Below are 25347 nucleotides of genomic sequence, written 5' to 3'. Positions count from 1 at the left end.
ACTTTAGATTGCAAATTGAACACACCACACCCAAATCTAACTCTCTCTGCACATGTTATATCTGCCTCCCCTGCAGTGCACATGGTTTTGCCCAATTACTATCAAAAATCCTGCTGCGATCAACTTGGAATTACCCCCCATGTGCAGTGCAGGGGAGGCAGATTTAACATGTGCAGCGAGAGTTAGATTTGGGTGTGGTGTGTTCAATCTGCAATCTAAGTTGCAGTGTAAAAATAAAGCAGCCAGTATTTACCCTTCACAGAAACAAAATAACCCACCCAAATCTAACTCTCTCTGCACATGTTATATCTGCCCCCCCTACAGTGCACATGGTATTGCCCAACTGCTAACAAAAATCCTGCTGCGATCAACTCGGAGTTACCCCCATTGTATTCAACACTTTACTGTGCCATTCGTTAACTGTCGTTACATGATGTAAATAAGCCTGTTGTGAAAATGCACAGGAAGAGATCATTTCAGGTTCAATACTCTGAAAATACCCTACTCAACGCTATGTGTTGCTCTGCACTCTCTCCCTCCCTTCCTTTCTGTGTTAGACCCCCCTCCCCCGCTGCATTAAATTGTAAATCGCTATTAACGATATTGTATATTACACCTTATGTGGGGTAAAGGTGCATGCTTAACATCACATTTCCAACAGCTGTGGATGCTGCTATTGGTGGCTTGTGTGGCCGAGTTTGTAAGGTGAAATTTGAGTTTAAAATCCTAATACCAAACCAGGGGAAGATACAGACTGGACTCGGATCGAATCAGATCTCCTTGGGAGATCTGGACCGCGGTTTAGTTCAGTTCGAATTCCCAAAAAATGTGGGTGGATTTTGATGTCTGGAGAACTGCACATCTCTAGGTGTGATACAGTATGTGCATAATGTAAGCAGGCCTACTGTATCTGCACACAGTGGCGTCACAACGTGGGTGCGGGGGTGCGGCCCGCACCCGGCTGTCACCTGCCGAGGGGTGACACCAAAATGCCGGCTCCTGATCAGTGACAGGAGCCGGGCGCTGCACTGTAACAATACCTGCAGCAACTGGATCCTGTCCCTGTGTAGGAGCTGGCACTAGATTCTGCATTCAGCCTGTGCACGAGAGACTTGCTGCAGCTTCACCCGCTGGCAGCGCTACACACTCACATGCAGACCGGACCCAGGCGAGAGACTCAGGAGCCCCAGGCTGCAGGCTTAGGAGGGTGGGAAGGGGTGGGATGGGGGAGTAAGGGGCATGTATGAGGGATAGAGGCACTTCCCGGGGGGGGGCAGCCAACATCTTCTTAACCTCCTGGAGTGCCGAAAATGGGGGTCCAACCATGAGGCCACGCCACCTTATGGTAGGCCACGCCCCCGTTTCGCGACCTCCCGCACCGGGTGTCACCAGGGGCAGTGACTCCCCTGCCAGTACATAGCCGCAAATACTTCTCATATGTTTCGTTTTTAGAGCATGTTTAGCGCAAACTCAAGCAACATATGCTAGGCAAACTACTGTTCGCTGAACTGTGCATCAACCCAACTGTGGCCCTCATTCAGAGTTGTTCGCTCGCTAGCAGATTTTAGCAGCATTGCACACGCTAGGCCGCCGCCCTCTGGTAGTGTATCTTAGCATAGCAGAATTGCGAACGAAAGATTAGCAGAATTGCGAATAGAAAATTCTTAGCAGTTTCTGAGTAGCTCGAGACTTACTCCTACACTGCGATCAGCTCAGCCCGTTTCGTTCCTGGTTTGACGTCACAAACATGCCCTGCGTTCGGCCAGCCACTCCCCCGTTTCTCCAGACACTCCCGCATTTTATCCTGACACGCCTGCGTTTTTCCGCACACTCCCAGAAAACGGTCAGTTTCCGCCCAGAAACACCCACTTCCTGTCAATCACACTACGATCACTTCAACGATGAAAATTCTTTGTTCGGACGTGAGTAAATCTACTAAGTTTTGTGCTAAAATACTTAGCGCATGCGCACTGCGTACCATGCGCATGCACATTTTCGCCTTAATCGCTCCGTTGCGAAAATCGGCAACGAGCGAACAACTCGGAATGACCCCCTGTGTGCAATACAGTACATTGCTACATTGTATTCAGTTTGAGTGTCTGTGTATTTTCAGCATTTCTTGTTTCACAAACATTTCTTTTATTTACTAACAATTTCAATTTTATGGCTTTCTGCCAGATATATGCTTATTAGCAAAAAAAGTAAAAATAAATATTTCAGTACTCATTAGTACGCCAAATGCAGCAAAGTAGTGTAATCACTGGGAGCTTCGGTTTAGGATTCCCATGGGGCAGACTTTTTGCATTTTGCTGTATAGCATATAATTGGCCCCTTTTTGCAGATGCATATTAATTAGCAATGCAGAACATAAAAGCACATAATTCATATATTATTAACTTATTGTTCAAATGAAATTATAAACTTTAAAAATGTACACATTCAGTAGTAGATCACTGTATTCATGCCTTGTTTGAAATGTAATATGGAATTTTTGAATATTGTCAAATTGACCATTTTTGTTTTACTCCTCCTCAGTTGCTGCATGCGAGGATGACTCCTGCTCTAAAATAAAATGGTCAGGACATACCTTTATGGCATCTGTTGTTAGAGGTAAGTCTACATCCAGGACAAGTACATACCATCGCTTTGCATATTAGTCTATTGCATTTTGCTGTGTTAAGGTTAATATTATATTACAATTATATTACATGTATTACAAGTCTCTACACATATTATAACTAGTGATGTGCACCTGAAATTTTTCGGGTTTTGTGTTTTGGTTTTGGGTTCGGTTCCGCGGCCGTGTTTTGGGTAGAGATGAGCGCCTGAAATTTTTCGGGTTTTGTGTTTTGGTTTTGGGTTCGGTTCCGCGGCCGTGTTTTGGGTTCGAACGCGTTTTGGCAAAACCTCACCGAATTATTTTTGTCGGATTCGGGTGTGTTTTGGATTCGGGTGTTTTTTTCCAAAAACACTAAAAAACAGCTTAAATCATAGAATTTGGGGGTCATTTTGATCCCAAAGTATTATTAACCTCAAAAACCATAATTTACACTCATTTTCAGTCTATTCTGAATACCTCACACCTCACAATATTATTTTTAGTCCTAAAATTTGCACCGAGGTCGCTGTGTGAGTAAGATAAGCGACCCTAGTGGCCGACACAAACACCGGGCCCATCTAGGAGTGGCACTGCAGTGTCACGCAGGATGTCCCTTCCAAAAAACCCTCCCCAAACAGCACATGACGCAAAGAAAAAAAGAGGCGCAATGAGGTAGCTGTGTGAGTAAGATTAGCGACCCTAGTGGCCGACACAAACACCGGGCCCATCTAGGAGTGGCACTGCAGTGTCACGCAGGATGGCCCTTCCAAAAAACCCTCCCCAAACAGCACATGACGCAAAGAAAAAAAGAGGCGCAATGAGGTAGCTGACTGTGTGAGTAAGATTAGCGACCCTAGTGGCCGACACAAACACCGGGCCCATCTAGGAGTGGCACTGCAGTGTCACGCAGGATGGCCCTTCCAAAAAACCCTCCCCAAACAGCACATGACGCAAAGAAAAAAAGAGGCGCAATGAGGTAGCTGACTGTGTGAGTAAGATTAGCGACCCTAGTGGCCGACACAAACACCGGGCCCATCTAGGAGTGGCACTGCAGTGTCACGCAGGATGTCCCTTCCAAAAAACCCTCCCCAAACAGCACATGACGCAAAGAAAAAAAGAGGCGCAATGAGGTAGCTGTGTGAGTAAGATTAGCGACCCTAGTGGCCGACACAAACACCGGGCCCATCTAGGAGTGGCACTGCAGTGTCACGCAGGATGTCCCTTCCAAAAAACCCTCCCCAAACAGCACATGACGCAAAGAAAAAAAGAGGCGCAATGAGGTAGCTGACTGTGTGAGTAAGATTAGCGACCCTAGTGGCCGACACAAACACCGGGCCCATTTAGGAGTGGCACTGCAGTGTCACGCAGGATGTCCCTTCCAAAAAACCCTCCCCAATCAGCACATGATGCAAAGAAAAAGAAAAGAAAAAAGAGGTGCAAGATGGAATTATCCTTGGGCCCTCCCACCCACCCTTATGTTGTATAAACAAAACAGGACATGCACACTTTAACCAACCCATCATTTCAGTGACAGGGTCTGCCACACGACTGTGACTGATATGACGGGTTGGTTTGGACCCCCCCCAAAAAAGAAGCAATTAATCTCTCCTTGCACAAACTGGCTCTACAGAGGCAAGATGTCCACCTCATCTTCACCCTCCGATATATCACCGTGTACATCCCCCTCCTCACAGATTATCAATTCGTCCCCACTGGAATCCACCATCTCAGCTCCCTGTGTACTTTGTGGAGGCAATTGCTGCTGGTCAATGTCTCCGCGGAGGAATTGATTATAATTCATTTTAATGAACATCATCTTCTCCACATTTTCTGGATGTAACCTCGTACGCCGATTGCTGACAAGGTGAGCGGCGGCACTAAACACTCTTTCGGAGTACACACTTGTGGGAGGGCAACTTAGGTAGAATAAAGCCAGTTTGTGCAAGGGCCTCCAAATTGCCTCTTTTTCCTGCCAGTATAAGTACGGACTGTGTGACGTGCCTACTTGGATGCGGTCACTCATATAATCCTCCACCATTCTATCAATGTTGAGAGAATCATATGCAGTGACAGTAGACGACATGCCCGTAATCGTTGTCAGGTCCTTCAGTCCGGACCAGATGTCAGCATCAGCAGTCGCTCCAGACTGCCCTGCATCACCGCCAGCGGGTGGGCTCGGAATTCTGAGCCTTTTCCTCGCACCCCCAGTTGCGGGAGAATGTGAAGGAGGAGATGTTGACAGGTCGCGTTCCGCTTGACTTGACAATTTTGTCACCAGCAGGTCTTTCAACCCCAGCAGACCTGTGTCTGCCGGAAAGAGAGATCCAAGGTAGGCTTTAAATCTAGGATCGAGCACGGTGGCCAAAATGTAGTGCTCTGATTTCAACAGATTGACCACCCGTGAATCCTTGTTAAGCGAATTAAGGGCTGCATCCACAAGTCCCACATGCCTAGCGGAATCGCTCCCTTTTAGCTCCTTCTTCAATGCCTCCAGCTTCTTCTGCAAAAGCCTGATGAGGGGAATGACCTGACTCAGGCTGGCAGTGTCTGAACTGACTTCACGTGTGGCAAGTTCAAAGGGCATCAGAACCTTGCACAACGTTGAAATCATTCTCCACTGCACTTGAGACAGGTGCATTCCATCTCCTATATCGTGCTCAATTGTATAGGCTTGAATGGCCTTTTGCTGCTCCTCCAACCTCTGAAGCATATAGAGGGTTGAATTCCACCTCGTTACCACTTCTTGCTTCAGATGATGGCAGGGCAGGTTCAGTAGTTTTTGGTGGTGCTCCAGTCTTCTGTACGTGGTGCCTGTACGCCGAAAGTGTCCCGCAATTTTTCTGGCCACCGACAGCATCTCTTGCACGCCCCTGTCGTTTTTTAAAAAATTCTGCACCACCAAATTCAAGGTATGTGCAAAACATGGGACGTGCTGGAATTTGCCCATATTTAATGCACACACAATATTGCTGGCGTTGTCCGATGCCACAAATCCACAGGAGAGTCCAATTGGGGTAAGCCATTCCGCGATGATCTTCCTCAGTTGCCGTAAGAGGTTTTCAGCTGTGTGCGTATTCTGGAAAGCGGTGATACAAAGCGTAGCCTGCCTAGGAAAGAGTTGGCGTTTGCGAGATGCTGCTACTGGTGCCGCCGCTGCTGTTCTTGCGGCGGGAGTCCATACATCTACCCAGTGGGCTGTCACAGTCATATAGTCCTGACCCTGCCCTGCTCCACTTGTCCACATGTCCGTGGTTAAGTGGACATTGGGTACAACTGCATTTTTTAGGAGACTGGTGAGTCTTTTTCTGACGTCCGTGTACATTCTCGGTATCGCCTGCCTAGAGAAGTGGAACCTAGATGGTATTTGGTAACGGGGGCACACTGCCTCAATAAATTGTCTAGTTCCCTGTGAACTAACGGCGGATACCGGACGCACGTCTAACACCAACATAGTTGTCAAGGACTCAGTTATCCGCTTTGCAGTAGGATGACTGCTGTGATATTTCATCTTCCTCGCAAAGGACTGTTGAACAGTCAATTGCTTACTGGAAGTAGTACAAGTGGGCTTACGACTTCCCCTCTGGGATGACCATCGACTCCCAGCGGCAACAACAGCAGCGCCAGCAGCAGTAGGCGTTACACGCAAGGATGCATCGGAGGAATCCCAGGCAGGAGAGGACTTGTCAGACTTGCCAGTGACATGGCCTGCAGGACTATTGGCATTCCTGGGGAAGGAGGAAATTGACACTGAGGGAGTTGGTGGGGTGGTTTGCGTGAGCTTGGTTACAAGAGGAAGGGATTTACTGGTCAGTGGACTGCTTCCGCTGTCACCCAAAGTTTTTGAACTTGTCACTGACTTATTATGAATGCGCTGCAGGTGACGTATAAGGGAGGATGTTCCGAAGTGGTTAACGTCCTTACCCCTACTTATTACAGCTTGACAAAGGGAACACACGGCTTGACACCTGTTGTCCGCATTTCTGGTGAAATACCTCCACACCGAAGAGCTGATTTTTTTGGTATTTTCACCTGGCATGTCAACGGCCATATTCCTCCCACGGACAACAGGTGTCTCCCCGGGTGCCTGACTTAAACAAACCACCTCACCATCAGAATCCTCCTGGTCAATTTCCTCCCCAGCGCCAGCAACACCCATATCCTCCTCATCCTGGTGTACTTCAACACTGACATCTTCAATCTGACTATCAGGAACTGGACTGCGGGTGCTCCTTCCAGCACTTGCAGGGGGCGTGCAAATGGTGGAAGGCGCATGCTCTTCACGTCCAGTGTTGGGAAGGTCAGGCATCGCAACCGACACAATTGGACTCTCCTTGTGGATTTGGGATTTCAAAGAACGCACAGTTCTTTGCGGTGCTTTTGCCAGCTTGAGTCTTTTCAGTTTTCTAGCGAGAGGCTGAGTGCTTCCATCCTCATGTGAAGCTGAACCACTAGCCATGAACATAGGCCAGGGCCTCAGCCGTTCCTTGCCACTCCGTGTGGTAAATGGCATATTGGCAAGTTTACGCTTCTCCTCCGACAATTTTATTTTAGGTTTTGGAGTCCTTTTTTTACTGATATTTGGTGTTTTGGTTTTGACATGCTCTGTACTATGCCATTGGGCATCGGCCTTGGCAGACGACGTTGCTGGCATTTCATCGTCTCGGCCATGACTAGTGGCAGCAGCTTCAGCACGAGGTGGAAGTGGATCTTGATCTTTCCCTAATTTTGGAACCTCAACATTTTTGTTCTCCATATTTTAATAGGCACAACTAAAAGGCACCTCAGGTAAACAATGCAGATGGATGGATTGGATACTAGTATACAATTATGGACGGGCTGCCGAGTGCCGACACAGAGGTAGCCACAGCCGTGAACTACCGCACTGTACTGTGTCTGCTGCTAATATATAGACTGGTTGATAAAGAGATAGTATACTCGTAACTAGTATGTATGTATAAAGAAAGAAAAAAAAACCACGGTTAGGTCACTGGTATATACAATTATGGACGGGCTGCCGAGTGCCGACACAGAGGTAGCCACAGCCGTGAACTACCGCACTGTACTGTGTCTGCTGCTAATATATAGACTGGTTGATAAAGAGATAGTATACTCGTAACTAGTATGTATGTATAAAGAAAGAAAAAAAAACCACGGTTAGGTCACTGGTATATACAATTATGGACGGGCTGCCGAGTGCCGACACAGAGGTAGCCACAGCCGTGAACTACCGCACTGTACTGTGTCTGCTGCTAATATATAGACTGGTTGATAAAGAGATAGTATACTCGTAACTAGTATGTATGTATAAAGAAAGAAAAAAAAACCACGGTTAGGTCACTGGTATATACAATTATGGACGGGCTGCGGAGTGCCGACACAGAGGTAGCCACAGCCGTGAACTACCGCACTGTACTGTGTCTGCTGCTAATATATAGACTGGTTGATAAAGAGATAGTATACTCGTAACTAGTATGTATGTATAAAGAAAGAAAAAAAAACCACGGTTAGGTGGTATATACAATTATGGACGGGCTGCCGAGTGCCGACACAGAGGTAGCCACAGCCGTGAACTACCGCACTGTACTGTGTCTGCTGCTAATATATAGACTGGTTGATAAAGAGATAGTATACTCGTAACTAGTATGTATGTATAAAGAAAGAAAAAAAAACCACGGTTAGGTCACTGGTATATACAATTATGGACGGGCTGCCGAGTGCCGACACAGAGGTAGCCACAGCCGTGAACTACCGCACTGTACACTGGTTGATAAAGAGATAGTAGTATACTCGTAACAACTAGTATGACGACGGTATAAAGAATGAAAAAAAAACCACGGTTAGGTGGTATATAATACAATTATGGTTGGACGGACTGCCTGCCGAGTGCCGACACAGAGGTAGCCACAGCCGTGAACTACCGCACTGTACACTGGTTGATAAAGAGATAGTAGTATACTCGTAACAACTAGTATGACGACGGTATAAAGAATGAAAAAAAAACCACGGTTAGGTGGTATATAATACAATTATGGTTGGACGGACTGCCTGCCGAGTGCCGACACAGAGGTAGCCACAGCCGTGAACTACCGCACTGTACACTGGTTGATAAAGAGATAGTAGTATACTCGTAACAACTAGTATGACGACGGTATAAAGAACGAAAAAAAAAACCACGGTTAGGTGGTATATATTATAATACAATTATGGATGGACGGACTGCCTGCCGTGTTCCGACACAGAGGTAGCCACAGCCGTGAACTACCGCACTGTACACTGGTTGATAAAGAGATAGTAGTATACTCGTAACAACTAGTATGACGACGGTATAAAGAACGAAAAAAAAACCACGGTTAGGTGGTATATATTATAATACAATTATGGATGGACGGACTGCCTGCCGAGTTCCGACACAGAGGTAGCCACAGCCGTGAACTACCGCACTGTACACTGGTTGATAAAGAGATAGTGGTATACTCGTAACAACTAGTATGACTATGACGACGGTATAAAGAAAGAAAAAAAAAACCACGGTTAGGTGGTATATAATACAATTATGGATGGACGGACTGCCTGCCGAGTGCCGACACAGAGGTAGCCACAGCCGTGAACTACCGCACTGTACTGTGTCTGCTGCTAATATAGACTGGTTGATAAAGAGATAGTATACAATACTACTAATATACTGGTGGTCAGGCACTGGTCACCACTAGTCACACTGGCAGTGGCACTCCTGCAGCAAAAGTGTGCACTGTTTAATTTTAATATAATATTATTTATCATGTACTCCTGGCTCCTGCTATAACAACCTGCAGTGCTCCCCAGTCTCCCCCACAATTATAAGCTTTATATACAATACATTGATGTGCAGCACACTGGGCTGAGCAGTGCACACAGACTGAGTCACTGTGTGACTGTGTATCGTTTTTTTCAGGCAGAGAACGGATATATTAAATAAAACAAACAACTGCACTGTCTCTGGTGGTCACTGGTCACTGTGGTCGTCAGTCACTAAACTCTGTCTGCACTCTGCACTCTCTTCTAATCTACAGTATCACAGCAATCTCTCTCTCTCTCTCTCTTCTAAATCTAATCTAAATGGAGAGGACGCCAGCCACGTCCTCTCCCTATCAATCTCAATGCACGTGTGAAAATGGCGGCGACGCGCGGCTCCTTATATAGAATCCGAGTCTCGCGAGAATCCGACAGCGTCATGATGACGTTCGGGCGCGCTCGGGTTAACCGAGCAAGGCGGGAAGATCCGAGTCGCTCGGACCCGTGAAAAAAAAAGTGAAGTTCGTGCGGGTTCGGATTCAAAGAAACCGAACCCGCTCATCTCTAGTTTTGGGTTCGGACGCGTTTTGGCAAAACCTCACCGAATTTTTTTTGTCGGATTCGGGTGTGTTTTGGATTCGGGTGTTTTTTTCAAAAAACCCTAAAAAACAGCTTAAATCATAGAATTTGGGAGTCATTTTGATCCCATAGTATTATTAACCTCAATAACCATAATTTCCACTAATTTTCAGTCTATTCTGAACACCTCACACCTCACAATATTATTTTTAGTCCTAAAATTTGCACCGAGGTCGCTGGATGGCTAAGCTAAGCGACCCAAGTGGACGACACAAACACCTGGCCCATCTAGGAGTGGCACTGCAGTGTCACACAGGATGGCCCTTCAAAAAAATACTCCCCAAACAGCACATGACGCAAAGAAAAAAAGAGGCGCAATGAGGTAGCTGTATGACTAAGCTAAGCGACCCTAGTGGCCGACACAAACACCTGGCCCATCTAGGAGTGGCACTGCAGTGTCACGCAGGATGGCCCTTCAAAAAAATACTCCACAAACAGCACATGACGCAAAGAAAAAAAGAGGCGCAATGAGGTAGCTGTATGACTAAGCTAAGCGACCCTAGTGGCCGACACAAACACCTGGCCCATCTAGGAGTGGCACTGCAGTGTCACGCAGGATGGCCCTTCAAAAAAATACTCCACAAACAGCACATGACGCAAAGAAAAATGAAAGAAAACAGAGGTGCAAGATGGAATTGTCCTTGGGCCCTCCCACCCACCCTTATGTTGTAAAAACAGGACATGCACACTTTAACGAACCCATCATTTCAGCGACAGGGTCTGCCACACGACTGTGACTGAAATGACTGGTTGGTTTGGGCCCCCACCAAAAAAGAAGCAATCAATCTCTCCTTGCACAAACTGGCTCTACGGAGGCAAGATGTCCACCTCATCATCATCGTCCGATTCATCACCCCTTTCACTGTGTACATCCCCCTCCTCACAGATTATTAATTCGTCCCCACTGGAATCCACCATCTCAGGTCCCCGTGTACTTTCTGGAGGCAATTGCTGCTGGTGAATGTCCACATGGAGGAATTGATTATAATTCATTTTAATGAACATCATCTTCTCCACATTTTCTGGAAGTAACCTCGTATGCCGATTGCTGACAAGGTGAGCGGCGGCACTAAACACTCTTTCGGAGTACACACTGGAGGGAGGGCAACTTAGGTAGAATAAAGCCAGTTTGTGCAAGGGCCTCCAAATTGCCTCTTTTTCCTGCCAGTATACATACGGACTGTCTGACGTGCCTACTTGGATGCGGTCACTCATATAATCCTCCACCATTCTTTCAATGGTGAGAGAATCATATGCAGTGACAGTAGACGACTTGTCAGTAATCGTTGGCAGGTCCTTCAGTCCGGACCAGATGTCAGCATCAGCAGTCGCTCCAGACTGCCCTGCATCACCGCCAGCGGGTGGGCTCGGAATTCGTAGCCTTTTCCTCGCACCCCCAGTTGCGGGAGAATGTGAAGGAGGAGATGTTGACGGGTCGCGTTCCGCTTGACTTGACAATTTTGTCACCAGCAGGTCTTTGAACCTCTGCAGACTTGTATCTGCCTTAAAGAGAGATCCAAGGTAGGTTTTAAATCTAGGATCAAGCACGGTGGCCAAAATGTAGTGCTCTGATTTCAACAGATTGACCACACGTGAATCCTGGTTAAGCGAATGAAGGGCTCCATCCACAAGTCCCACATGCCTAGCGGAATCGCTCTGTTTTAGCTCCTCCTTCAATGCTTCCAGCTTCTTCTGCAAAAGCCTGATGAGGGGAATGACCTGACTCAGGCTGGCAGTGTCTGAACTGACTTCACGTGTGGCAAGTTCAAAAGGTTGCAGAACCTTGCACAACGTTGAAATCATTCTCCACTGCGCTAGGTCCTTTGCCTATATCATGGCCAGATGTATAGGCTTGAATGGCCTTTTGCTGCTCCTCCATCCTCTGAAGCATATAGAGGGTTGAATTCCACCTCATTACCACCTCTTGCTTCAGATGATGGCAGGGCAGGTTCAGGTGTTTTTGGTGGTGCTCCAGTCTTCTGTACGCGGTGCCTGTACGCCGAAAGTGGCCCGCAATTCTTCTGGCCACCGACAGCATCTCTTGCACGCCCCTGTCGTTTTTTTAAAAATTCTGCACCACCAAATTCAAGGTATGTGCAAAACATGGGACGTGCTGGAATTTGCCCAGATGTAATGCACTCACAATATTGCTGGCATTGTCCGATGTCACAAATCCCCTGGAGAGTCCAATTGGGGTAAGCCATTCTGCGATGATCTTCCTCAGTTGCCGTAAGAGGTTTTCAGCTGTGTGCCTATTCTGGAAAGCGGTGATACAAAGCGTAGCCTGCCTAGGAACGAGTTGGCGTTTGCGAGATGCTGCTACTGGTGCCGCCGCTGCTGTTCTTGCAGCGGGAGGCAATACATCTACCCTGTGGGCTGTCACAGTCATGTAGTCCTGAGTCTGCCCTGCTCCACTTGTCCACATGTCCGTGGTTAAGTGGACATTGGGTACAACTGCATTTTTTAGGACACTGGTGAGTCTTTTTCTGACGTCCGTGTACATTCTCGGTATCGCCTGCCTAGAGAAGTGGAACCTAGATGGTATTTGGTAACGGGGGCACACTACCTTAAGAAATTGTCTAGTTCCCTGTGAACTAACGGCGGATACCGGACGCACGTCTAACACCAACATAGTTGTCAAAGCCTCAGTTATCCGCTTTGCAACAGGATGACTGCTGTGATATTTCATCTTCCTCGCAAAGGACTGTTGGACAGTCAATTGCTTACTGGAAGTAGTACAAGTGGTCTTCCGACTTCCCCTCTGGGATGACGATCGACTCCCAGCAGCATCAACAGCAGTGCCAGCAGCAGTAGGCGTTACACTCAAGGATGCATCGGAGGAATCCCAGGCAGGAGAGGACTCGTCAGACTTGCCAGTGACATGGCCTGCAGGACTATTGGCTTTCCTGGGTAAGGAGGAAATTGACACTGAGGGAGTTGGTGGTGTGGTTTGCAGGAGCTTGGTTACAAGAGGAAGGGATTTACTGGTCAGTGGACTGCTTCCGCTGTCGCCCAAAGTTTTTGAACTTGTCACTGACTTATGATGAATGCGCTGCAGGTGACGTATAAGGGAGGATGTTCCGAGGTGGTTAACGTCCTTACCCCTACTTATTACAGCTTGACAAAGGCAACACACGGCTTGACACCTGTTGTCCGCATTTCTGTTGAAATACTTCCACACTGAAGAGCTGATTTTTTTTGGTATTTTCACCAGGCATGTCAATGGCCATATTCCTCCCACGGACAACAGGTGTCTCCCCAGGTGCCTGACTTAAACAAACCACCTCACCATCAGAATCCTCCTTGTCAATTTCCTCCCCAGCGCCAGCAACACCCATATCCTCATCCTGGTGTACTTCAACACTGACATCTTCAATTTCACTATCAGGAACTGGACTGCGGGTGCTCCTTTCAACACTTGCAGGGGGCGTGCAAATGGTGGAAGGCGCAAGCTCTTCCCGTCCAGTTTTGGGAAGGTAAGGCATCGCAACCGACACAATTGGACCCTCCTTTGGGATTTGTGATTTCGAAGAACGCACAGTTCTTTGCTGTGCTTTTGCCGCAAGTCTTTTCTTTTTTCTAGCGAGAGGATGAGTACTTCCATCCTCATGTGAAGCTGAACCACTAGCCATGAACATAGGCCAGGGCATCAGCCGTTCCTTGCCACTCCGTGTCGTAAATGGCATATTGGCAAGTTTACGCTTCTCCTCAGACGCTTTTAATTTTGATTTTTGGGTCATTTTTTTACTGATCTTTTGTGTTTTGGATTTTACATGCTCTGTACTATGACATTGGGCATCGGCCTTGGCAGACGACGTTGATGGCATTTCATCGTCTCGGCTATGACTAGTGGCAGCAGCTTCAGCACGAGGTGGAAGTGGATTTTGATCTTTCCCTATTTTTGGAACCTCAACATTTTTGTTCTCCATATTTTGCGCACAACTAAAAGCCACCACAGGTATACAATGTAGATGGATGGATAGTATAGTATTATATTACTTATGGACGACGAGTGCACTGACGACACAGAGGTAGGTACAGCCGTGGCCTACCGTACTGCTGCTTATATATATAATATACTGTATAACGGACCTGGTGGACACTGTCAGCAGACTGCTAAACTAGGATGAAGAAGAAAAAAAACACCACAGGTATACAATGTAGATGGATGGATAGTATAGTATTATTATAAGGGCACGGTCGTGCCCTTATATTAAGGCTGAATCGAACAAACGGAATTCTCCCATAGGGAACGTCTGAGATGGGGGCATGGTGTTTGAGGGGCTCCACCTCAAAAGTAACTGGACGTACTGAGCTGAAATTTGGCATGGACGTGTAGAATCGTCACCCGGTGCTGCATGCCAAATTTCAGGGCAAAATAATAAAAAATGAGGATTTGGGAGTAACCTAAAGTTCCAACTGTCAGTTTTTTTCTGCCACTCCCTCTGTGGCTTTTTGACATGGTTTTCCTATAGAGTGAATGAGGAGATTTTTGGGAAGGCATAACTCAGGATAGAGGACGAATTAAGACCTGGGGTTTGTTTTACTAGATAGCGTATGTCCCAGTGTAGTGCCTTTTGGGGTTGTGGTTTTTCAGAAAGTTATAGTTTTTTTTAAATTAAGTAAAATATGCCCCATTATAAAGATAGGGATTTTCAATTTGTTGCGGCTGCGCAGTGGCCGCCAGCAGGGGGTGTACAGAGAGTAGCTTCACTTGGGTGTACAAACATGGCCGACGTCACCCATTTAGCTAATTTTATCCGTGTGTAGTAGAGGCTTTAGAGACATTTGTGTCATATTGCAGAGTAAGGGGGGAGGGGGGGGGGGTTTAGCTGTGCCGTGCAAACTGTGATTTTACGCTAGCAGTGCTCACATTAAAGACTGAGTCTGTGCGGTGGTCGGGCAGGTATTAACATAGCCGCACCCACTTCAGTGACGTCACCAGCGGGAAATTTAAAAGTGCTTTGGAAAGTGTAAACAAGCTCCTGCACGTGAAGTAGACTGTTTTTTACATTTGTTCGCACAATCCCCGTCCCTCCCACCCCACTGAGTCTGGCAGGTATGACAGGGCAGGAAGACAGGGGGAAGCTGCAGCCGCGGGATCCCCGGCAATCCTACTCCCACCATGTGATCCCACTGCTCCTCCTCAGTGACATGCTGCAGCCATGGCCCCCAGCATATATTCGACCATCCACACATCTGCCATCAGAGACCATCGCACACATGTTAGCAGCAGCCGATGCAGCAGCACCATAGCAAGAGACTCTCGTGCTGGGCTGGTCCTGGGACAGCTCGCACGGTGCCTGCCTATGGCACGGTAAGGTATAAGGTTTTGGGGTTTTTTTATGCTATTTTTTTAAAGGGGGCGTGGCCACACGGGTCGCGATTAGGCCCCGCCCCCAACTTTGCCGGAATTCGTCTTTCTTCTGCTCATGGTTGTGTCTATTTCATGGCTCCTGCTGTCTTTTCTCAACATTGGGTGAGAGTTTGTGTGTGTGCTGTGGGAACCCCCTCAACCCACCTCCCAGCATGTGATCCACTGGAGTCATCGCAGATAGCAGGCTCCCAGTACTTGGCTTTGCTGCAGCCATGTCACCCTGCTTCTGGCTGTAGAGGTGAGTGGATGGAGAAGAGATCATGATTGACTTATAATTCTTGCATTACATCTTCCTTTGTGCGGGTGCCCATGGGACCCTCTTCTGCAGGGGTGCTGGCTGTTGCTGGTTTGGCCACTCTCCATTACCCCCCACCTTAGGCGAAATTGGGGGTGGTCTAGAGGTGCACCGGACTAGGGTGGACATAATATGGGGTGGATGCAGTCTATGATATGATTATGCCCGGCCTGCTGCATCCCTCTGGTGCGCAATGACAAGCAGCCGTCACTAGCTCTAATTCGCAGCTGCCCATGGTCACTGTCAGATGCAACCGAGTGCAGTCAGCCTGGAATTACGTTGTGACATCGAGGGCTGGAACCAAAGGGAGGGTGTACTGTATGCGGGCAGCTGGAAGCCTCAAGGTATGCAGATCTCGCCACAGCACTGACTGCTTGGCTGTGGGACCTGCGTGGTAAGGAGGGCAGTAGTGCCCACGCGATTCGGGCTGCTGGGGAGCTGAGCATACTGATGCTGGGCAGGAACAGCTGTGCAGCCACAGAAGAAAGAGAGATTAAGCTACAGTACAGCAGGTAAATTTGCTTATGCTGCTGTGGGAGGTCCTGTTGTGTGATAATTGGAGAGGCTGTATCTATCAGTGTGGCCAGTCCTGCGTGTCAGTGTGGCCGGGTCCGTCTCTGTATATCTGTCCTACCGCTTTCAGATCGCAATGCCGGGTCCCTCCCGGAAATTGGAAACGGGTCCTTCCCGGGTGGGACCTGGCATTGGACCCTATACACCGCAATCCCGACCCAGCAATTTGCCGGGTCAAGTTGTCATCTGGGGGCAGAGACGGGGCCGGGATCAGAGGCAGGTGCCTCTCCCTATGCAGTGAACGGATACCGGGTCGCATTGACCCGGGTAACCTGTTCACACTGCACCTGACCCAGTAATTACCCGGGATTAACCCTTTTTATAACCCAGGGTGAATTATCAGGTCAGGCGACCCGGAAATTCGTCCATGTCCCCTTTCACACCACACAGTGACCCGTGTCGACCCGGCAATATACCAGGTCAAAACCGGGTTATTTGCGCAGTGTGAAAGGGGTATCTGTGAGTCCGGTCCCGTCTCTGTATATCTGTCAGTGTGGCCGGTCCCGTATCTGTATATCTGTCAGTGTGGCCGGTCCCGTATCTGTATATCTGTCAGTGTGGCCGGTCCCGTCTCTGTATATCTGTCAGTGTGGCCGGTCCCGTCTCTGTATATCTGTCAGTGTGGCCGGTCTCAAGTCTCTGTAAATTTATCTGAGGGCCCGGTCCTGTATGTCAATCTGAAAAGCAGGGCAACTTGGTTGCATTTGCCCCCCTGACCGAAAGCTGCCAGCCCCTGGAGGGAGGGGAGCTGGGAACTGTGCCCAGGGAGGGAGGGGAGCTGGGAACTGTGCCCAGGGAGGGAGGGGAGCTGAGAACTGTGCCCAGGGAGGGGAGCTTGGAACTGTGCCAAGGGTGGGGGTCAGTGGCGGAACTAGCGAGCGGTGGGCCCAGGTTCACCCCCTGGTGATCTGGTGAGTGGGACCTGCTCAGGGCCAGAGAAATGGATACCTAGCAATAGTGCCGTAACTAGACATTTTAGCACTGTGTGCAAGAAACGTCATCGAAGCCCCACCCCTGCATGCAAAACAGTGGCAGTGCGCGCAAAAATACATAGTGGCGTGGCTTCGTGGGGAAGGGGTGTGGCCACAAAATAATACCAATTCATAAAACGGTGCACAGTAGTCTCCATTATTCAAATTATGTCGCACAGTAGCACCACTACATCAGGTAGAGACCCTTTTACACCTTACGGCGGACAGATTCCTCTTTTTACACATAGCGGCAGACAGCGTGCCCTTGTTACACATAGCGGCAGACAGCGTGCCCTTGTTACACATAGCGGCAGACAGCGTGCCCTTGTTACACATAGCGGCAGACAGCGTGCCCTTGTTACACATAGCGGCAGACAGCGTGCCCTTGTTACACATAGCGGCAGACAGCGTGCCCTTGTTACACATAGCGGCAGACAGCGTGCCCTTGTTACACATAGCGGCAGACAGCGTGCCCTTGTTACACATAGCGGCAGACAGCGTGCCCTTGTTACACATAGCGGCAGACAGCGTGCCCTTGTTACACATAGCGGCAGACAGCGTGCCCTTGTTACACATAGCGGCAGACAGATTCCCCCTTTTTACACATTGCGGCAGGCAGATTCCCCATTTTCTCTATCGTCCTAGTGGATGCTGGGGTTCCTGAAAGGACCATGGGGAATAGCGGCTCCGTAGGAGACAGGGCACAAAAGTAAAGCTTTCCGATCAGGTGGTGTGCACTGGCTCCTCCCCCTATGACCCTCCTCCAAGCCAGTTAGATTTTTGTGCCCGGCCGAGAAGGGTGCAATCTAGGTGGCTCTCCTAAAGAGCTGCTTAGAAAAGTTTAGCTTAGGTTTTTTTATTTTACAGTGAGTCCTGCTGGCAACAGGATCACTGCAACGAGGGACTTAGGGGAGAAGAAGTGAACTCACCTGCGTGCAGGATGGATTGGCTTCTTGGCTACTGGACATCAGCTCCAGAGGGACGATCACAGGTACAGCCTGGATGGTCACCGGAGCCTTGCCGCCGGCCCCCTTGCAGATGCTGAAGTAAGAAGAGGTCCAGAATCGGCGGCAGAAGACTCCTCAGTCTTCTAAAGGTAGCGCACAGCACTGCAGCTGTGCGCCATTTTCCTCTCAGCACACTTCACACGGCAGTCACTGAGGGTGCAGGGCGCTGGGAGGGGGGCGCCCTGGGAGGCAAATGAATACCTATTTTGGCTAAAAATACCTCACATATAGCCTCCGGAGGCTATATGGAGATATTTAACCCCTGCCAGAATCCGTTAAGAGCGGGAGACGAGGCCGCCGAAAAAGGGGCGGGGCCTATCTCCTCAGCACACAGCGCCATTTTCCCTCACAGAAAGGCTGGAGGGAAGGCTCCCAGGCTCTCCCCTGCACTGCACTACAGAAACAGGGTTAAAACAGAGAGGGGGGGCACTAATTTGGCGTTAGAAATATATAAAAAAGATGCTATAAGGGAAAACACTTATATAAGGTTGTCCCTATATAATTATAGCGTTTTTGGTGTGTGCTGGTAAACTCTCCCTCTGTCTCTCCAAAGGGCTAGTGGGTCCTGTCCTCTATCAGAGCATTCCCTGTGTGTGTGCTGTGTGTCGGTACGTGTGTGTCGACATGTAGGAGGACGATGTTGGTGAGGAGGCGGAGCAATTGCCTGTAATGGTGATGTCACTCTCTAGGGAGTCGACACCGGAATGGATGGCTTATTTAGAGAATTACGTGATAATGTCAACACGCGGCAAGGTCGGTTGACGACATGAGACGGCCGACAAACAATTAGTACCGGTCCAGACGTCTCAAAAACACCGTCAGGGGTTTTAAAACGCCCGTTTACTTTAGTCGGTCGACACAGACACAGACAGGGACACTGAATCCAGTGTCGACGGTGAATAAACAAACGTATTCCTTATTAGGGCCACACGTTAAAGGCAATGAAGGAGGTGTTACATATTTCTGATACTACAAGTACCACAAAAGAGGGTATTATGTGGGATGTGAAAAAACTACCGTAGTTTTTCCTGAATCAGATAAATTAAATAAAGTGTGTGATGATGCGTGGGTTCCCCCCGATAGAAAATTATGGGCGGTATACCCTTTCCCGCCAGAAGTTAGGGCGCGTTGGGAAACACCCCTTAGGGTGGATAAGGCGCTCACACGCTTATCAAAACAAGTGGCGGTACCGTCTATAGATAGGGCCGTCCTCAAGGACCAGCTGACAGGAGGCTGGAAAATATCATAAAAAGTATATACACACATACTGGTGTTATACTGCGACCAGCGATCGCCTCAGCCTGGATGTGCAGAGCTGGGGTGGCTTGGTCGGATTCCCTGACTAAAAATATTGATACCCTTGACAGGGACAGTATTTTATTGACTATAGAGCATTTAAAGGATGCATTTCTATATATGCGAGATGCACAGAGGGATATTTGCACTCTGGCATCAAGAGTAAATGCGATGTCCATATCTGCCAGAAGATGTTATGGACACGACAGTGGTCAGGTGATACAGATTCCAAACGGCACAAAGGTGTATTGCCGTATAAAGGAAGAGGAGTTATTTGGGGTCGGTCCATCGGACCTGGTGGCCACGGCAACTGCTGGAAAATCCGCCGTTTTTACCCTAAGTCACATCTCTGCAGAAAAAGACACCGTCTTTTCAGCCTCAGTCCTTTCGTCCCTATAAGATCATATCTGCCCAGGGATAGAGGAAAGGGAAGAAGACTGCAGCAGGCAGCCCATTCCCAGGAACAGAAGCGTTCCACCGCTTCTGACAAGTTCTCAGCATGGCGCTGAGACCGTACAGGACCCCTGGATCCTACAAGTAGTATCCCAGGGGTACAGATTGGAATGTCGAGACGTTTCCCCTTCGCAGGCTCCTGAAGTCTGCTTTACCAAGGTCTCCCTCCGACAGGGAGGCAGTATGGGAAAAAATTCACAAGCTGTATTCCCAGCAGGTGATAATTAAATTACCCCTCCTACTACAAGAAAAGGGGTATTATTCCACACTATATTGTGGTACTGAAGCCAGAAGGCTAGGTGAGACTTATTCTAAAAAATTTTTTGAACACTTACAAAGGTTCAAATCAAGATGGAGTCACTCAGAGCAGTGATAACGAACCAGGAAGAAGGGGACTATATAGTGTCCCGGGACATCAGGGATGCTTACCTCTATGTCCCAAATTTGCCCTTCTCACTAAGGGTACCTCAGGTTCGTGGTGCAGAACTGTCACTATCAGTTTCAGACGCTGCCGTTTGGATTGTCCACGGCACCCCGGGTCTTTACCAAGGTAATGGCCGAAATGATGATTCTTCTTCGAAGAAAAGGCGTCTTAATTATCCCTTACTTGGACGATCTCCTGATAAGGGCATAGTCCAGGGAACAGTTGGAGGTCGGAGTAGCACTATCTCGGATACTGCTACAACAGCACGGGTGGATTCTAAATATTCCAAAATCGCAGCTGATCCCGACGACACGTCTGCTGTGCCTAGGGATGATTCTGGACACAGTCCAGAAAAAGGTGTTTCTCCCGGAAGAGAAAGCCAGGGAGTTATCCGAGCTAGTCAGGAACCTCCTAAAAACAGTGCATCATTGCACAAGGTTCCTGGTAAAAATGGTGGCTTCCTACGAAGCAATTCCATTCGGCAGATTTCACGCAAGAACTTTTCAGTGGGATCTGCTGGACAAATGGTCCGGATCGCATCTTCAGATGCATCAGCGGATAACCCTATATCCAAGGACAAGGGTGTCTCTCCTGTGGTGGTTATAGAGTGCTCATCTTCTAGAGGGCCGCAGATTCGGCATTCAGGATTGGATGCTGGTGACCACGGAGCCCAGCCCGAGAGGCTGGGGAGCAGTCACACAAGGGAATAAATTTCCAGGAAGTGTGATCAAGTCTGGAGACTTTTCTCCACATAAATATACTGGAGCTAAGGGTAAATTTATAATTCTCTAAGCTTAGCAAGACCTCTGCTTCAAGGTCAGCCGGTATTGATCCAGTGGGAAAAACATCACGGCAGTCGCCCACGTAAAAAGGACAGGGCGACACAAGAAGCAGGAGGGCAATGGCAAAAATTGCAAGGACTTTTCGCTGGGCGGAAAATCATGTGATAGCACTGTCAGCAGTGTTTCATCCCGGGAATGGAAACTGGGAAGCAGACTTCCTCAGCAGGCACGACCTCCACCCGGGAGAGTGGAAACTTCATCGGGAAGTTTTTTCCACATGATTGTAAACCGTTGGGAAATACCAAAGGTGGACATGATGGCGTCCCGTCTGAACAAAAAACGGGACAGGTATTGCGCCAGGTCAAGAGACCCTCAGGCAATAGCTGTGGACGTTCTGATAACACCATGGGTGTACCAGTCGGTGTATGTGTTCCCTCCTCTGCTTCTCATACCTAAGGTGCTGAGAATTATAAGACGTAGAGGAGTAAGAACTATACTCATGGCTCCGGATTGGCCAAGAAGGACTTGGTACCCGGAACTTCAAGAGATGCTTACAGAGGTCTTATGGCCTCTGCCGCTAAGAAGGGACTTGCTTCAGCAAGTACCATGTCTGTTCCAAGACTTACCGCAGCTGCGTTTGTCGGCATGGCGGTGGAAAGCCGGATCCTAAGGGAAAAAGGCATTCCGGAAGAGGTCATTCCTACCCTGGTCAAAGCCAGAAAGGAGGTGACCGCACAACATTATCACCACATGTGGCGAAAATATGTTGCGTGGTGTGAGGCCAGGAAGGCCCCACACAGAAATTTCAACTCGGTCGTTTCCTGCATTTCCTGCAAACAGGAGTGTCTATGGGCCTCAAATTGGGGTCCATTAAGGTTCAAATTTCGGCCCTGTCGATTTTCTTCCAGAAAGAATTGGCTTCAGTTCCTGAAGTCCAGAAGTTTGTCAAGGGAGTATTGCATATACAACCCCCTTTTGTGCCTCCAGTGGCACTGTGGGATCTCAACGTAGTTCTGGGATTCCTCAAATCACATTGGTTTAAAACCAGTCAAATCTGTGGATTTGAAGCATCTCACATGAAAAGTGACCATGCTCTTGGCCCTGGCCTGGACCAGGCGAGTGTCAAATTGGTGGTTTTTTCTCAAAAAAGCCCATATCTGTTTGTCCATTCGGACAGGGCAGAGCTGCGGACTCGTCCCCAGTTCTCTCCCTAAGGTGGTGTCAGTGTTTCACCTGAACCAGCTTATTGTGGTGCCTTGCACCTACTAGGGACTTGGAGGACTCCAAGTTGCTAGATGTTGTCAGGGCCCTGAAAATATGTTCCAGGACGGCTGGAGTCAGGAAAACTGACTTGCTGTTATCCTGTATGCACCCAACAAACTGGGTGCTATTGCTTCTAAGCAGACTATTGCTAGTTGGATGTGTAATACAATTCAGCTTGCACATTCTGTGGCAGGCCTGCCACAGCCAAAATATGTAAATGCCCATTCCACAAGGAAGGTGGGCTCATCTTGGGCGGCTGCCCGAGGGGTCTCGGCTTTACAACTTTGCCGAGCAGCTACTTGGTCAGGGGCAAACACGTTTGCTAAATTCTACAAATTTGATACCCTGGCTAAGGAGGACCTGGAGTTCTCTCATTCGGTGCTGCAGAGTCATCCGCACTCTCCCGCCCGTTTGGGAGCTTTGGTATAATCCCCATGGTCCTTTCAGGAACCCCAGCATCCACTAGGACGATAGAGAAAATAAGAATTTACTTACCGATAATTCTATTTCTCGGAGTCCGTAGTGGATGCTGGGCGCCCATCCCCAGTGCGGATTATCTGCAATACTTGTACATAGTTACAAAAATCGGGTTATTATTGTTGTGAGCCATCTTTTCAGAGGCTCCGCTGTTATCATACTGTTAACTGGGTTTAGATCACAAGTTGTACGGTGTGATTGGTGTGGCTGGTATGAGTCTTACCCGGGATTCAAAATTCCTCCCTTATTGTGTACGCTCGTCCGGGCACAGTACCTAACTGGCTTGGAGGAGGGTCATAGGGGGGGGAGCCAGTGCACACCACCTGATCGGAAAGCTTTACTTTTGTGCCCTGTCTCCTGCGGAGCCGCTATTCCCCATGGTCCTTTCAGGAACCCCAGCATCCACTACGGACTCCGAGAAATAGAATTATCGGTAAGTAAATTCTTATTTTTAAACATTGCTGCAGGCAGATTCCCCCTTTTTACACATTACGGCAGACAGTCCCAAGAAAGACAGACAGACAGAAAGAAAGAAAGAAAGAAAGAAAGAAAGAAAGAAAGAAAGAAAGAAAGAAAGAAAGAATTATACTTACCCTCTCCGCTGGCTCGGGCTCCTCGGTGCAGCTTCTGGTCACGATTCCCGGGCAGGAGAGAAGGAGGAGGAGGGAGGTGAAGGAGGGAGCCGTAGCAGCGCTGTGTTATTGGTGGGGGCGCTGCTGCTCCTCTGCTTCACTATAGGCTTTTCTCGGAAGACGGCCTATAGTGAAGCAGAGGGACAGCAGCAGCAGCGCCTCAACCAGTAATAAAGCGCTGCTGCGGATCCCTCCTCCACCTCCCACCTCCTCCTTTTCCCCCGTGGCCGCTGCAGTGCGCTCCTCTCCTCTCTGGGCGGCAGTGTGCTGCGGGCAGCGGTTGCCCGCAGCACACAGCGGCATGTTATGAGTCAGTTTGACTCATTACATGCTTTGGGCCCCTGGACATAGGCGGGCCCCAGTGCATCGCACTGGTTGCACTGGCGGTAGTTCCGCCTCTGGTGGGGGGAGGGGACCTGGGAACTGTACGGAGGGAGGGAGGGAGGGGACCTGGGAACTGTGCCCAGGGAGGGAGGGAGGGGACCTGGGAACTGTGCCCAGGGAGGGAGGGAGGGGACCTGGGAACTGTGCCCAGGGAGGGAGGGAGGGGAGCTGGAAACTGTGCCCAGGGAGGGAGGGAGGGGAGCTGGAAACTGTGCCCAGGGAGGGAGGGAGGGGAGCTGGAAACTGTGCCCAGGGTGGGAGGGAGGGGAGCTGGGAACTGTGCCCAGGGTGGGAGGGAGGGAAGCTGGGAACTGTGCCCAGGGAAAGAGGGAGGGGGAGCTGGGAACTGTGCCCAGTGAGAGATAGATGGAGGGAGGGGAGCTGGGAACTGTGTCCAGGGAGGGAGGGAAGCTGGGAACTGTGCCCAGGGTGGGAGGGAGGGGAGTTGGGAACTGTGCCCAGGGTGGGAGGGAGGGGAGCTGGGAACTATGCCCAGGGAGGGAGGGAGGGAGGGGAGCTGGGAACTGTGCCCAGGGAGAGAGGGAGGGGGAGCTGGGAACTGTGCCAGGGGGAGGGGGAGCTGGGAACTGTGCCCAGTGAGAGATAGATGGAGGGAGTGGGAGCTGGGAATTGTGCCCAGGGAGTGGGAGCTGGGAACTGTGCCTAGGGAGAGAGAGAGGAAGAAAGGGAGGGAGGGGGAGCTGGTAACTGTGCCCATGGAAGGAGGGAGGGGAGCTGGGAACTGTGCCCATGGAGGGAGGGGAGCTGGGAACTGTGCCCATGGAGGGAGGGAGGGGAGTTGGGAACTGTGCCCATGGAGGGAGGGAGCTTGGAACAGTATTGTTTATACAAGATATTTTGTGTTCTACCCTTCAATGTTCACTGAAATAATTGCCAACTCTTGCAGACTAAACATTTAATCTTTAATTAGTTGCATTGCTTTAATCAGTGTCCGCCAGGTCAGGAATGCATTTATTGACTGGGAGGACAATGACAGCATTGCAGCTCCCCAACTCTGCCTCCTTCTGTTTTAATCTATGTACTGAGTCCTCTGTGTATGTGCATGGTGTGACTAGATAACGTCATGACGCACTCAATCGGAGGTGATGGTGTTCTGAGAGATGACACAGGGGTAGGTGATGGTGTTCTGAGAGATGACACAGGGGGAGGTGATGGTGTTCTGAGAGATGACACAGGGGGAGGTGATGGTGTGCTGAGAGACGATGCAGGGGAAAGGTGAGTGACACAGAGGGCAGGAGGTGACACGAGTCTGGTTGAACCGCTGTTGTATGATGATGACCTTATTAATATTTCTACACAAACGGGCATCTTCTGGATGATATGATCTCCTTCATGAATAGTAAATACCGGCTGAAGACGCCATCTGCCTCAAAGGATACAGTT

The 25347-nt window shown here is 49.2% G+C and overlaps 1 long non-coding RNA gene across 1 annotated transcript in view; it reads left to right on the top strand.

Annotated features, from left to right (window-relative positions):
* Positions 1–15444: 15444 nt before the first annotated feature.
* The window catches only part of LOC134911837 (uncharacterized), a 50053-nt gene continuing 40150 nt past the window's right edge, over positions 15445–25347 (top strand). The window contains exon 1 of the long non-coding RNA XR_010176885.1: positions 15445–15624. This is a non-coding gene — a long non-coding RNA (uncharacterized LOC134911837). The remainder of the gene's footprint in view (positions 15625–25347) is intronic.

The sequence above is a fragment of the Pseudophryne corroboree genome, chromosome 4 (assembly GCF_028390025.1).
Source record: "Pseudophryne corroboree isolate aPseCor3 chromosome 4, aPseCor3.hap2, whole genome shotgun sequence".
NCBI lineage: Eukaryota > Metazoa > Chordata > Amphibia > Anura > Myobatrachidae > Pseudophryne > Pseudophryne corroboree.
Note: the sequence above shows the minus strand (reverse complement) of the source record. Positions and strands in the feature narration are given on the sequence as shown.